At 42.9% G+C, this 12,266-nt stretch overlaps 1 protein-coding gene across 4 annotated transcripts in view; it reads left to right on the top strand.

The window, feature by feature from the left end:
• The window catches only part of PTPN3 (protein tyrosine phosphatase non-receptor type 3), a 164,750-nt gene that overhangs the window by 37,345 nt on the left and 115,139 nt on the right, over positions 1–12,266 (top strand). For 2 of the 4 annotated variants that reach the window (XM_069004160.1, XM_069004159.1), the window contains exon 1: positions 1,765–1,916. The exons of the other annotated variants lie outside the window; for them this stretch is intronic. The gene's annotated coding sequence lies outside the window, so the exon portion shown is untranslated. Of the gene's footprint in view, positions 1–1,764; positions 1,917–12,266 lie in introns of those variants that run through there. 4 annotated transcript variants of the gene reach the window in all.

Raw genomic sequence — 12,266 nt, 5'->3', positions numbered from 1 at the left:
GTTAAATTATCTTACATTCTGGAGTAATTACCAAGTGAACTAATTCTCACTTTGAGTCTCAGAAACAGTTAAACAGAATGAAGCTTGTCAATATTCCACTAGCATTTAAATGTATAGAAGATTAAGTTTATGTTCCTTTAATGAATGATGGGACATTAGATTATTAGATGGCTTCCTCAAACATTTGGGATAGACCACTTTCAGGGTAGATATTAGTGAACGTGAGCGTGAGACAGAACCATTCAGAGAAGCCTGTAGGAAATCTGCAAAATCCTATGAATCAGCTGTGCCGAGCAGCATTGGGCACTGCACCTGGTGGGAAAACCTGTGACATAGCTATGCTCCTCCCAGTACCCAAATTTAGATAGGCAGTACTGTGTAGACATGCACAAACTGGCTCCCATTCTCCTGCCTTCAGTGGAGTTGCAGCCTTCATGTTACTTTCCCCAAACCAACCAAGAACGTGGCATACCAAGAAATGGCTCACTAGAAGAGCAGTACAGATAATCAGATGGCAAGAGCTAAGTTGTGTTTTGGAATGCCCCATCTCCACAGCAGGCATATTTATACTGTGCAATGCAGCACAGAGGTCCCTGAATTAAGCTTGGAAAGGCAATTTGGAATTTGAAACAATACAGCCATGTCAAGGAATCGTCTGCTATGCTTTTCTCGGGCTTGTCTCTGGGAGGTTTTTTCTGGATCTGAGTGTCTTGCAGAGAGCTTCTGGCGCATCCGTTCACTCTTCCCTGCTCCCACCCCTGCACTTGAGTTAACAGAGATGTCTGAAGGCAGGGACCAAAACAGATCTGGAGAACACCATCCAAGTTTCACAGTTTTGGAGAATTTTTCTGAATAAAAACCCGGACTGTTTCATTGATCTCATGTACAGTCGCATTAGCGCAGCTGTGCCACAAGGGCAGTACCAAGCACCTGGAAAATTCTTTAAAACTGGAGAGAAAATGCCACCGGATTGCTTGGCCATTGAGGTATTCTGCTTCAGTTAATTAGCGCTGCTGAAAGGCTCAGCTAATTAGCATGGGTGTAGAGTTGCTCTGACACAGTTACTCCGCTTGCAGGACCTGAGCTAATCCCTCCGCACGGCGCTGGAGCGCAGTGCCCGGCGGGGAGCGAGAGGGAAGCGGGAGGCACGACACGCATCCCCACGCCTTGGGCAGCCAGACCTGCCCTCCTCCCGGGGGGAGGCGATCGGGCTGTGCCACCACCTGCGGGCTGGAGACACTTCTCACCTCCCGTGCCGGCCCCGTTGCTACCCCAAGAGATGGCACGAAGGACACCTGGTTCCTCGTCCCCCGGCAGGGCCCGCCAGCCGGCGGCATGCCAAGCTCTTGTCAGCCTCTGGAGCCAGCCACTACAACTTCTCGCGCTCCGCTGCCAGCGGGCACAGCCCGGGAGCAGCTGCGGGCAGGGAGGGACTCGGGCGGGCCCGCGGCCACCACGGCCGTGCGGGGCACAGGTGACGGCGGGGCGCTCCCCAGCAGGGCGCCTGCGGGCGGGAAGGGAGGCGAGGAAACAGCCCCAGCGCCGCCATCCGCGGTGATCCCGCTCCCGCTCCCCCTGGGAAACGGCGGAAAGTGCCGAAGGGATCCGAGCGGAGCCGAGCAGAGAGCAGCGGCGGGCCGGGCGGGCGGGCGGACCCGGGCCGGGCCCGGCCGGTCGCTCCCTCCGCTAGGGGGCGAGCGCGGGCGGCGGGCGCTCCTCACCGCCCCGCCCCGCCGCGCCCCGCCCGCCCAGCCCAGGCGCAGGAGCCGGAGCCGGCGGCGGGATCGGCTCCGTGGTCCCCGCTCCGCACCTGCTCTCCTCGGTCCGCACGGTGGCGGCGGCCGCGACGGCCGTGACGGCCTTCTGCGCCCCCTGGGGGAGCGCGGCGGCGGCGGCGGCGCGGGGCGGCGCGGCAGGTACCGGGCGAGGCGGCGGGAGCGGCGCGGGGCGCGGGGAAAGTTGGCGCCGCCGGGGCGCCTCCGGGAGGCGGGGGCGGTGGTGCCGTCGGGGCCGCCCCCGCACCTCCCTCCTCCTCCTCCTCCTCCTCGGCGGGGCGGCGGAGTGCCCGGGCGGCTGGCCGGCCCCGCGCTGGTGCCTGGCTGTCCGCCGGCCCCGCGGGAGAGCGGGGGCGAGCGCTGCTCCCGGCGGCTGGCGCGGGGGGAAGCGAGCGGGAAGGTGCGCGGCGGTGCCGGCTGGGTGTCAGCCCGTCGAGCCGAGCCGTGCCCTCGGGGGGCGGCGCTGCTCCGCTCCGCGTTGCCCCTCCGTTTTCTGTTCCGCTCCGCGCCTTGTGTGTTTAGCGCGGGGCACCGGGGGAGGGCACGGCGAAGGTCCCGTCCCGTCCCCTGCTCCCCTGCGCTCGCCTTTGCTGCCTGTAACTATAGGGCGAGTTTGGCTCCTTCTCTAATCCCGGTTTTTTTCCCCCCAAATCGTTGGCAGAGCACCTGACCCGAGAGTTTTCTCGAGCCCAGAGTACCTCGGGCGTGTTTAGGAGACGAGCTGCGGGCGTAGAGCGGCCCTGCCCGTGCCCCTGCCCGGAGGGATGGACGGGGTTTGCTGAGGGATCAGAACCCCAAAGCCCGGAGATACAGTACCACAGGCTAGTTAGCAGCAGCTGCCCCACCACAAAGGCTGCCGGGGCTCCACAGCGGTTTCTTTTCAGCATTTTGGGTGCTGACTTGCCCTATGGAGATAGAAAAATCTCCAATATATGATGTATCTGTGATTTATCTAAGATATATATATAATATATCCATATATGTGAAGTGTGACAGCTATTTGCCTCATTGGTGTTATGGAACAGATGCAACAGCAGTAAAATAGGATACTTCTTTTAATATATAATTCTCATTCATCTTGCGGCATTTCTCGTTTCCTCTCTTGACTGAACTTACCCGAAGTAATTAGTCAGTCTTTCCTTCTGTTGCTCCTTGCTTTCCACTCTTTCAAAGATACAGTTGGGATTTTTTTGTTTTCCCTGCTAGGATGGTTGCTTCCCTTGTGGCTCTCTGCAGCCTGTCACACAAATTGCTACTGCTCTAATACCTGTGTAACAAAAAGCAGAGCAAGTTAGTGCTTTAATGCTATTAAATATTGGTACTGCTACTCTGTTAATCCCAAACTGTCTTTATAGTAGAAATACATCTATTACTGAAGAATTAGTTTTGCACAGTATTGCATTGAAAGATTATTTATAACAAGTGAATGTAGATGTGTAAAATACTTTCTTAGCTTTGGAGGACAATTGCACTTTCACTTTTTTTAAAAAAAAGTTTTTCTGAAACTAGTTGTACAAGAAGCAAATTGTCCCTATTACCTGAGTGTGTTTGATGATAAGGGAAACAGTTACCAAACAGAACTGTGGGGAAGAAGGGTCTGCTCAGTTACCGTATCTAGAAAGGCTTGCTTGCTAATGCAATACAAATGCTAAATTTCCATGATGGTGACATTCTCTGGCATTGTCCTGTGGCAAAAGTGTCTTGACAGGCTGGTGACAAATACCTAATACATTTTTGTTTTCTAGTTCATAAGAAAAAATGTAATGTTCCACATAGTTCTAAGTACACTTAACAGAACAGCTCATTTGAAGAACCACCTTGTGATGATAAGATTAATTTTGTTTCATTAAACACTCTAATATTGCTGGCAGTGGATTCCTGGAAGAACTCTTGACACTTGTCATCTCTCTCTCTGACTTAATAAGCATTTCTAATGTTTCCATTTTCAACTTTTTGTATATTCTAAGACTGGAACAGTTCATTATTTCAGGACATAAATTTGGGTAATATCACAGGGATATGTTGTACTGTAAAATACTTAACTCTCTACCTCCATTCTTCCAAAATACTTTTGGTACAAAGTAAGATGCTGATAAAACTATAGTTATGTGATATGCTATTAAATTGCAAAGCTCCATAACTGCTTCTCAAGTAATCATTTTGTATTATTGGTGTAATATGCTTAGAGCAGTAGACAGGAGCAACAAAAAAGGAGTAACAAAAAAGCTAGTGGTAGTATCATCATCTTCTTGCATATGTTCATGACTTATCACATGATAAATCCTGTTTTCATCCAATCCAGGAGTCTAAAATATCAGCTGATTTCTAGAGATCCCGGGTGGACTTTTTTTTCATAGTCCATATTATAGCAGAGACAGCTGTCCATACTTTTCTGAGCTGTGACCCATTTTCTATACTGATGAGTAAGTGATAGCTTTACGTAGACACTGAAAGAGTAACCTTAAGAGGCACACCAAAAGTCTTGTGCGCAAAGTCATTAATGTTAAATTCTCCAAGGTGGACTAAAAGCCAGTACAGAGAGCAGTTCTTCTATTTTGTCACTTTGTTCACAAATAATATTTGCCATGCTGGCATCTATGCATAGGGGTATTTGTTCATTAAAAATCAACCAGTTAAAAGTAAAATGCAGTTTAGTAGTGATAAGGACCACAGTTACCAATCTCATTGTTTTAAGTGTGCTAAACGTTCATTGTAAGTTTTATAGAAACTTTGTGTGGGTTTGGTTTCGGTTGTTGGTTTTTTGTTTTGTTTTTGGAATGAGAAACACATTCCTTAAGCTTCTTAATTGTGAACTTGAGAACTGATTTCTGTAAGAGGCAACACTGTGTACTCATCTACTGAAAAGTTTGCGCAGAAGTTCAAAAGCTAGAGAGCCACATTTTTCTGTTGTTTTCCCTGAACTACAACTTTGAGTATACTAAGCAAAAATTATTTATTTTGCTTCCTGCTTGTGTTAGTTGGTGTTAGTTTGTAGCATTGGTTTCTCTTCTGGCTACCCATGTGTAGCAGTGCAGTGCACATTTTATTCTGTGGTGTTGAGCACATGATGTTCGTCAGCAAGAGGGATTTGGCACAACATTGATGAGCACTGGTGCATCCAATTTGCGGGTGTCTGTCTTGTGGTGAGAACCCATAGGTCTGGCATAGCCCCTGATGGAAGCATTGTATACTTTGGGCTGAAGCATGGGATGATTCACTTGAATAGGAATCAATCAAGTAACTCTGAATTGGAGGCGTCTCTTAAGCTTGCGGGAGAGGCAGAGTTTAGGCAACTTAATCAAGGCTAGGGAAGTGTCAGTATCAACTAGAAATGCTCTGGCCACAGTTTTGTCTTGGAGTTGGATGCTTTTCATGAACTGTAGCGTTATCTTGTTATCGATGCCTTAAAGTCAGAAGGTGTATGTGGTCTTTCCCCAGGACAAGTGGGAATTAATGGGAAGTAAGTTATTCTTCTGTTGAAGTGTTTACTAAGGGAAGAGAGCAGGCACACAAACAGTTGGAGTGGAGTAACAGATGTGCTGCAAGTTTCATCGTGACATACCTTGAGAAAATTTACTCAAATCTCTTTGTACTCTGATACCATTGCCTTCAATTAGCATGTACTGAATGTCACTGAGTATTTCTAATTTCTATTATTAGCATTGTAATATGAAACCTAGTCATGTGTCCAGTATTTGGACTTTGTGTTCCTTTTCTTTCTTCTTTTCATATCCCTGCATTCATGAAATGCTACAAAATCAGATACTATAGAAAACATTGTCTAGTAGCTTGCTTTTTAAAGCTTTTTTTTTTGGTCTTAATTTTTCTTCCTATTGTCAAACTGCATTGAAAATCTTGAAGAGGCTTCTCCCTGCAGAAAACACTGATACTTCCATACATAATTTCGTTGCTTGAGTTGTGCTGAAATCACTGTGATGCTGAAGTCTGGTCATGCCTGTCTGCTAGAATTTGATTTACGTTTCCAAACATTGCACATGAGTAATGGTAACAAAGGGTTCCCATCTTCTGGGCCAGGAGGAATCAAGAGAGACTTGAAAACTTTGTAGGTTCTTGGTGCACTTCTGTACTGTTGTTCACCTGGTGAGTCTCACGTGCTCTTGGCTTGCAAGTTAGAGATGTCCAAGCAAAATATGGGTTCTGGGCATACATTTGGAATACAGATTATCCATCTGGTACTCCTCAGGAAGATGCGAGGTATTTTTTAATCAGTTTCAGAAAAAAGTTGAAAAAGATACAAGCAGAATTTTATCTGCCTCTTCACTGGTCTTAAAGTTCCTCTGGCTTTGTCTGTCACTCTTCTGTGGTTCGAGGCCCTTCTTGTCTCACATTGTCTTACTATCCCATCTCAGCATGTGTCTCCATTCTATAACAATACTTCTCCTTTTAAGAAATGCAGTTCTTCTGTCCAAGAACTGTCACCATTGATTTAACGGGAGAGCATATCACTGCATAAGGTGGATCTCGGCAGGCTCTAGGTCCCTAAGTCTGAACCAGCACATTATCCTAATGGCCTCTGTTTGAAATGAAAATCATTAGGAGTGGTCTGGTCTGATGTATCTCTCTGACTAGGTTCCCTCTGTTAAACTTCTGCAAATGTCTCCTTAATATGAAGATTACAGAACATTAGACAAGTAATGCAGTTTTACAGATAAAACACAAATCCCAGAATCAGTGAAGCTTGTGCATGCTATGACCATATGTTAATCTGTCATATTGGAACTGATGAAACTGTAATTCCATCAGTTCCCTCTCTTGGCAAGCTTAGGTTTGATACAAGCACAGCAACATATGTTAGGGGGAGAGAGTGAGCGTCCCAAGCTTTGAATTTTCACTAAAAACAGTGGAGGAAACTGTTTTTCAGGATTTGGACTTGAGAGGAACTCTTCAAGATAAGTGGTCTCAATTCCCTTTTTAGCAGAAGGAGTATTAGGCTTTCTGAAAGGTGTTGTTTTGCCAAAAGTGAAATGGGTTCTCTTCCTTGCATCACAGAGTTGAAATACAGCCAAGGTAGTATGTTTCATGCTTGCTTCTATTGACCAATTAGGTGAGCATGTTTCAAGAGGCAATGTAGTAACCCTCGTCACAGCCACCTACTCTATCATCTTTGTCAACAACCAGCTTTTATCTTACTAATTCGATCTGGTGGCTGGTACACTCTGAAATTGGTTCAGTAATTATTCTCAATCAATACTGTGTAGTATTAAGGTAGTAACTTACTAGTCACAGGGTTCTTGGTTCAGTCACTGGTTTCGTTTTTAGAACTTTCCCACTAACATTAAGTGATGTTGCTCATAGAAATTAATAAAGAATGAAGCAAAAGCCAGTCCTCAGTTCAAACCTGTGCATGTGTATTATCTTAGTGAGAGGTAAAGTTTTACAAGGAGTTCAAGAAGTTTTTCATTATTCAAAGTGAAAATAAAATCAGAGTATTTTTAAGTTCTCTGCAAGAAGAAAATTGGGTGTACAGAAAGTGATTCCAACTCTTTAATCTTCTATTGCAATGTAATATAAAACTAATTGTGTACTCTTCCTTGCAGTTCACATAACCTTTCAAACAAGCTAAAATATTTTATTTCCGAAATGTTAAGATGGAAAGTAAAAAATATGCTTCACTTTTATATTTTCTGAAAGAGAAATAATAGTAAAATTGGTGTGAAACCATAAAATGCTTTAGCCTTCGTAGCTGACAAATGCAGTTGCAGTGTTTTGGTGGTAGCTCTAATTTTGGTAATTCTGACAGGTGCCAGTGGTACTAACCAAGGCTTGTGCCTGAACAATATGGTTTAAAGGTCAAATTAAACATGCATGTGCACAAAGTAAAGCTACATTTTAAGTTTTTGTATAGTGAGAAGCAAAAAGCCTCTTTTCTTTTCAAATAACTTATTATTTACTCTGAACCAGACTTTTTTCCTTCCTTAGCCTGAGCAAGACTTTAAAAAATAGTTCTAGAGAAGGAGCAGCTGTAAGCAGCTGAAATCAACAGCGAAGTATTTCACTACTGAGTCAAATGCTGTTTTATTTGCACTTTAAAGTATGAAAGTAGTTACAATTTGACATCTTGTTCATTGATTTCCTGCTATCCTCTCCCTCCACCCCCGGAGAGATTTTAATCTGGTGTGTGCAGTGTTATGGAAAGCCAGTGGTTCATAACACCAAACTATGATGAGTAACCATGGCTATTTCCCTAGCAAGTTATGTGATACAGTTACGCTCTGTGGAATGACGCATTTTATGAATCAAAGCTGGGAGCCTGAGCTGTGACTGGTATACATGTGGGATTTTGCACTGTAGTGTTGTTTGCCTACAGTTCTGTGACTATGGATCCTCTTGTTCAACATCGGGTGTTCCCCAGGGATTGGCCTGAGTATGCAGAGGTCTGATCTCTGCTGTTTCACTCAGTTTTGGTGCGGGGTTTTTTTTTAAAGTTTTTATCCCAGATGTTGGATGTGTGTGCAGTTGTATTCTGTCTACATCGGTGTCATCTAAATGCTTTTCATAATTTTTGTGATTTTGGGTTTTTTTTTCCACATTCCTACATAGGTGGGGAAGAACTGTGCTTCTGGAACTGTAATGGTGTAGATAGAGGCACAGCTTTTGATTGAGGCAAATGTGGACATGTACCTGAAGTTAAGGACATGCAAGTATTTTTTTTCATGGTTGTTTCAATGCTAGTGCTTTGTCTGGAAGAAGGTATCTTCTTGACTGTATTCTAACTAACACATTAAGAGCCTATACATAAAGCAGACTGTACTTTGGTCAAGTTGAAGATCAGCTAGCACATGCTGAAGTACAGCTTGCCTTATCTTCACATAGTTCTTTCAGAACATGTGAGCCCGTGTTTACTGGAGGAAAGAAAGGGATCTTTGAACAACCTAGTGAGCACAAGCTGTCCTTATTGGGTTTCAGAGGTTGTTGTAGGATGAGATAATTTCTAGTTTTTGCACATGCTTCTAGCCATAGGTATGTATCTGTATATCAGATTTATTAAAGTACTTTGGAAACTTCTTTAAAAACATTTGCTTAACATCTTGACCTACTGAGTGCATTAAGTTCATAGTTATGGTATAGTTCAAGCTTTTATCATGTCCCTGGCTTCTTATTTTTGGGTTCAGTGTGTGAATGGATTGTATTAATTATCAAAAGACTTTAAGGGGATAAAATTATTGAACTCTGATAGTTTCCTCCTTCACATAGAGTTGCCTGGACTACTGCTGTTTGATTAAGGTTTCCACCCTTTCCTATGCTTAACTCAATTTTAAGTCTTGAATTTGTGAATTTAAGTCTCCATTTGTGAATCAGTACAGTTATTTATCAGAACAATCCTTGTATTAATAATAGCGTAACCTGGTTGCAATTTTAGTATCTGTTCTGCCCATTGCCACTTTCATCTGTGACATTCTCAGATGCCCAAAAAAGATGTCACAATTTTCACTTGATGGAAACTCATTGGTGAGCTCGACTTTGGGTAGAGCATAAGCCACTCTAAAAATCATCTTGTTCATTATTCTTTTAATAATTAGTTTGAAAAGAGATCATGTCTTTTGGGAGTATTTTTACAGAAAGACCTTATTGTTTTAATGGTCATAAACCTTTCTATCTTTACAGCAAGATTCTGTAAATGTAGTTTATTTTGCATGTTGCCTGAAAATGTTGCTAAGGATTTAGCCATGCATGAGTTTGACTGCTTCGTTAAAAAAACTTCATTTTTCTGTGTATTTAATAAAACAATTTAAAAAATGGAATAGTAGAACAAGACAGCATAGGCTGCTTGTCAAGGTATGCAGCATTTGATGGCTGTTTCATAGAATGTTGCAAGCCAGTGATAAAATTACAAATATTTTTTTATAACTTATAATTGTGGGGAACAATTTGAGTGGGGGGAAATCAATACTTTCTACTTTACTCCAAAAGTGTAGGCAATTTGAGGTTGAGAGAAAATTCAGATCTGCAAATATTAAGCAACTCCTAATTTGTGAAAATACTTGATACTGTACTTTGTATATTAAATTAACAGCTTTTAATAAGACTCCACGTAGGTGCAGGGTTTTATATTTGCAGCCACGGTGGGGAGGTTTTCTATTCTTCTTTCTTTCAGATTTGTTTGACTTTAGCAACACAGTTTTTCTTTGAAGTAGTTGCCAGAAAGTTTAATAAGTGGGGAAAATTTCTGTGGGACCACACCATTCAGGGAGCACTACTGATATGAGAAGAAAATAAAAATCCCTGACATATTTTAGAACTCCCTGGAAGACTCTTATAGTAAAGCAGCTGTCCTAATTGTAGCTTTCTGTGCATTAAATTCCATGGTTTTTAAGTTTATTCTCCAGCTTTGTTTAGTGTGCTTCCTATTCATATTGAAAATGCACACCTGGAGAAAAAGATACCTATCTAAACCAAGCTGGTGATTTGGCACTTGGTAGCTGAGAAGGCTCCAGGATTTAGGAGAGCACAGTGATTCTTGGTAACTAGGAAGTGATTCAGTGTTTAATATTGGGAAGAGTTGTGGGTTGTGTGTTTTGTGGGTTTTGTGTTTTTTTGTCTTATGTCTCTTTTGAACAGATAGCACTTTATTATTTTTCAGATAAATATTTAATCTTTCGATTCATTCATGTCCTGATATGTGGTGCCTTTGACCAAAGGTACCAAATAACTGATGGATCATGTAAGTGTTCTGTTACTATTCAGTTACAGAGCGCTCTGCTTCTAGCCAGCGCACTGCATGTATCGGGTAGTGTCTCCCTGGAATGAGTCAGGAAGATCACACTTTTGTTGTAGCAGATTGCATAGGTTTACAACATCACAGCTATTTCTCCTTGTCACTATGAGCAGAAGAACACTGTTACACAGACGTGTAAAATCTGTGCTAAACTGGTAAACTGTTTATTAGGTGTTAACATATATCGGCTTTAGATCCTGAGATAGCAGTACGTTTGATTTTACTGTGAATGTCATTCATCTAACTGTTCTTGGTTTCTAAACAAATTTATCTGACTTGTGAGCCATCAAAGGTCTTGTGGTAATCTAACAATGATGCAGTGGAATATGAAGTTGGGCATGTTCAGAATTAGGAAAATTTTCTTCACCAAGTGAATTAGCAAGCTCTGGAACAGGCTGTCCAGGGAAGTGATGGAGTCACCATCCCTGGGGGTATTTAAAAGACATGTAGATGTGGCACTTAGGGGCATGGATTAGTGGTGTCAGTGCTAGGCTAATGGCTGGACTTGATGATCCTGGAGATCTTTTCCAGCCTAAGTGATTCTATGATTTTGATAAAGATAATTCATCACTAGAATAACTTCTTGTTATTTGTGTTGACTTCTTGATTCTGAAAACACAATATAAATAATGTTTCTTCAAAAAAACCCTCCATCTTCTTGGAGCAAAAGGATTCCAGAGGAGTTGTGATTGTTTTATATAGAATCTTTCTTGTGATGTGGTACCCATTTTCTTTAGCTTATGAAGGAGGATTCTGACCCTTTGTTGAAAAGTTTTGAAGGATCATATCCTTTTACAGTAGAATTTGCAAAGATTAATTAATGTGGTCTTAAAAGGGAACCTGTAGAATCTGTTGGCTAAAGTTAGCTCAGTCGCCGAGTACTCTCAGGCGATTTTGTTACTATTATCAGTTACAACTTCTGTTACTTGTTAACCAGTGCGTGCTGTGTGGGACTGACCGGGAGTAGTGTCGTGTTCTGTACTACGGTCATCATTGTTTGGTTTTGCTTTTTTTTTTTTTTACTGATTACCCAGGAAGTAAATCTTTCCCAGTATAAAACAACTGGCTTCAAATTTCTCTTTTAGGTGTCAAAGCAAGCAGCCAAAGACAATTACAAGCTGTGTTAACTGGGTAGGAAGGAAATAAATCTGAATGTTGCTTAGTCTCCCAAGCGTCGACCACTGCAACTTTGTTATCACCTCATTTGCCAAAGGAAAAAGTAGATTTTTTTTTCTGTCCCATGTTCGTGCCTCTGCCTTCTGTCCCCCAGAGGTTTATAAAAAGAACACATTAATGTAAACACATTAATGTAAACCAAACATGGTTTCGTCTCCTCCACTGCTTATCATCATAGGATCATTGAATGGTTTGGGTTGGAAGGGACCTTCAAGATCATCAAGTCCCAACCTCTGTGTGGTGTGCAGGGACACCTTCTGCGAGACCAGGTTGCTCAAATCCCCATCAGGCCTGGCCTTGAACACTTTCATGGATGAGGCGTCCACTGCCTCACCACCCCCACAGGAAAGAATTTTGTCCTGATACCTGATCTGAATGTACTCTCTCCTAGTTTAAAGCCATTCCCCTTTGTCCTATCACTATGCTTGTGCAAAAGATTCCTTCTCCAGCTTTTTTGTAGTCCCCCTTTAGGGACTAGAAGGCATAGTTTATTTAATTAGGTAAAATTACTTCTAACCCTAAGATACTATGCTTATCCTTATAACTTTTTTTACAAAAGTAGATTGTAGGCCTAATGT

This window comes from Aphelocoma coerulescens, chromosome 2, assembly GCF_041296385.1.
Source record: "Aphelocoma coerulescens isolate FSJ_1873_10779 chromosome 2, UR_Acoe_1.0, whole genome shotgun sequence".
NCBI lineage: Eukaryota > Metazoa > Chordata > Aves > Passeriformes > Corvidae > Aphelocoma > Aphelocoma coerulescens.
The sequence above is the reverse complement of the archived record's forward strand: the minus strand, read 5'-3'. Positions and strand labels throughout refer to the sequence as shown.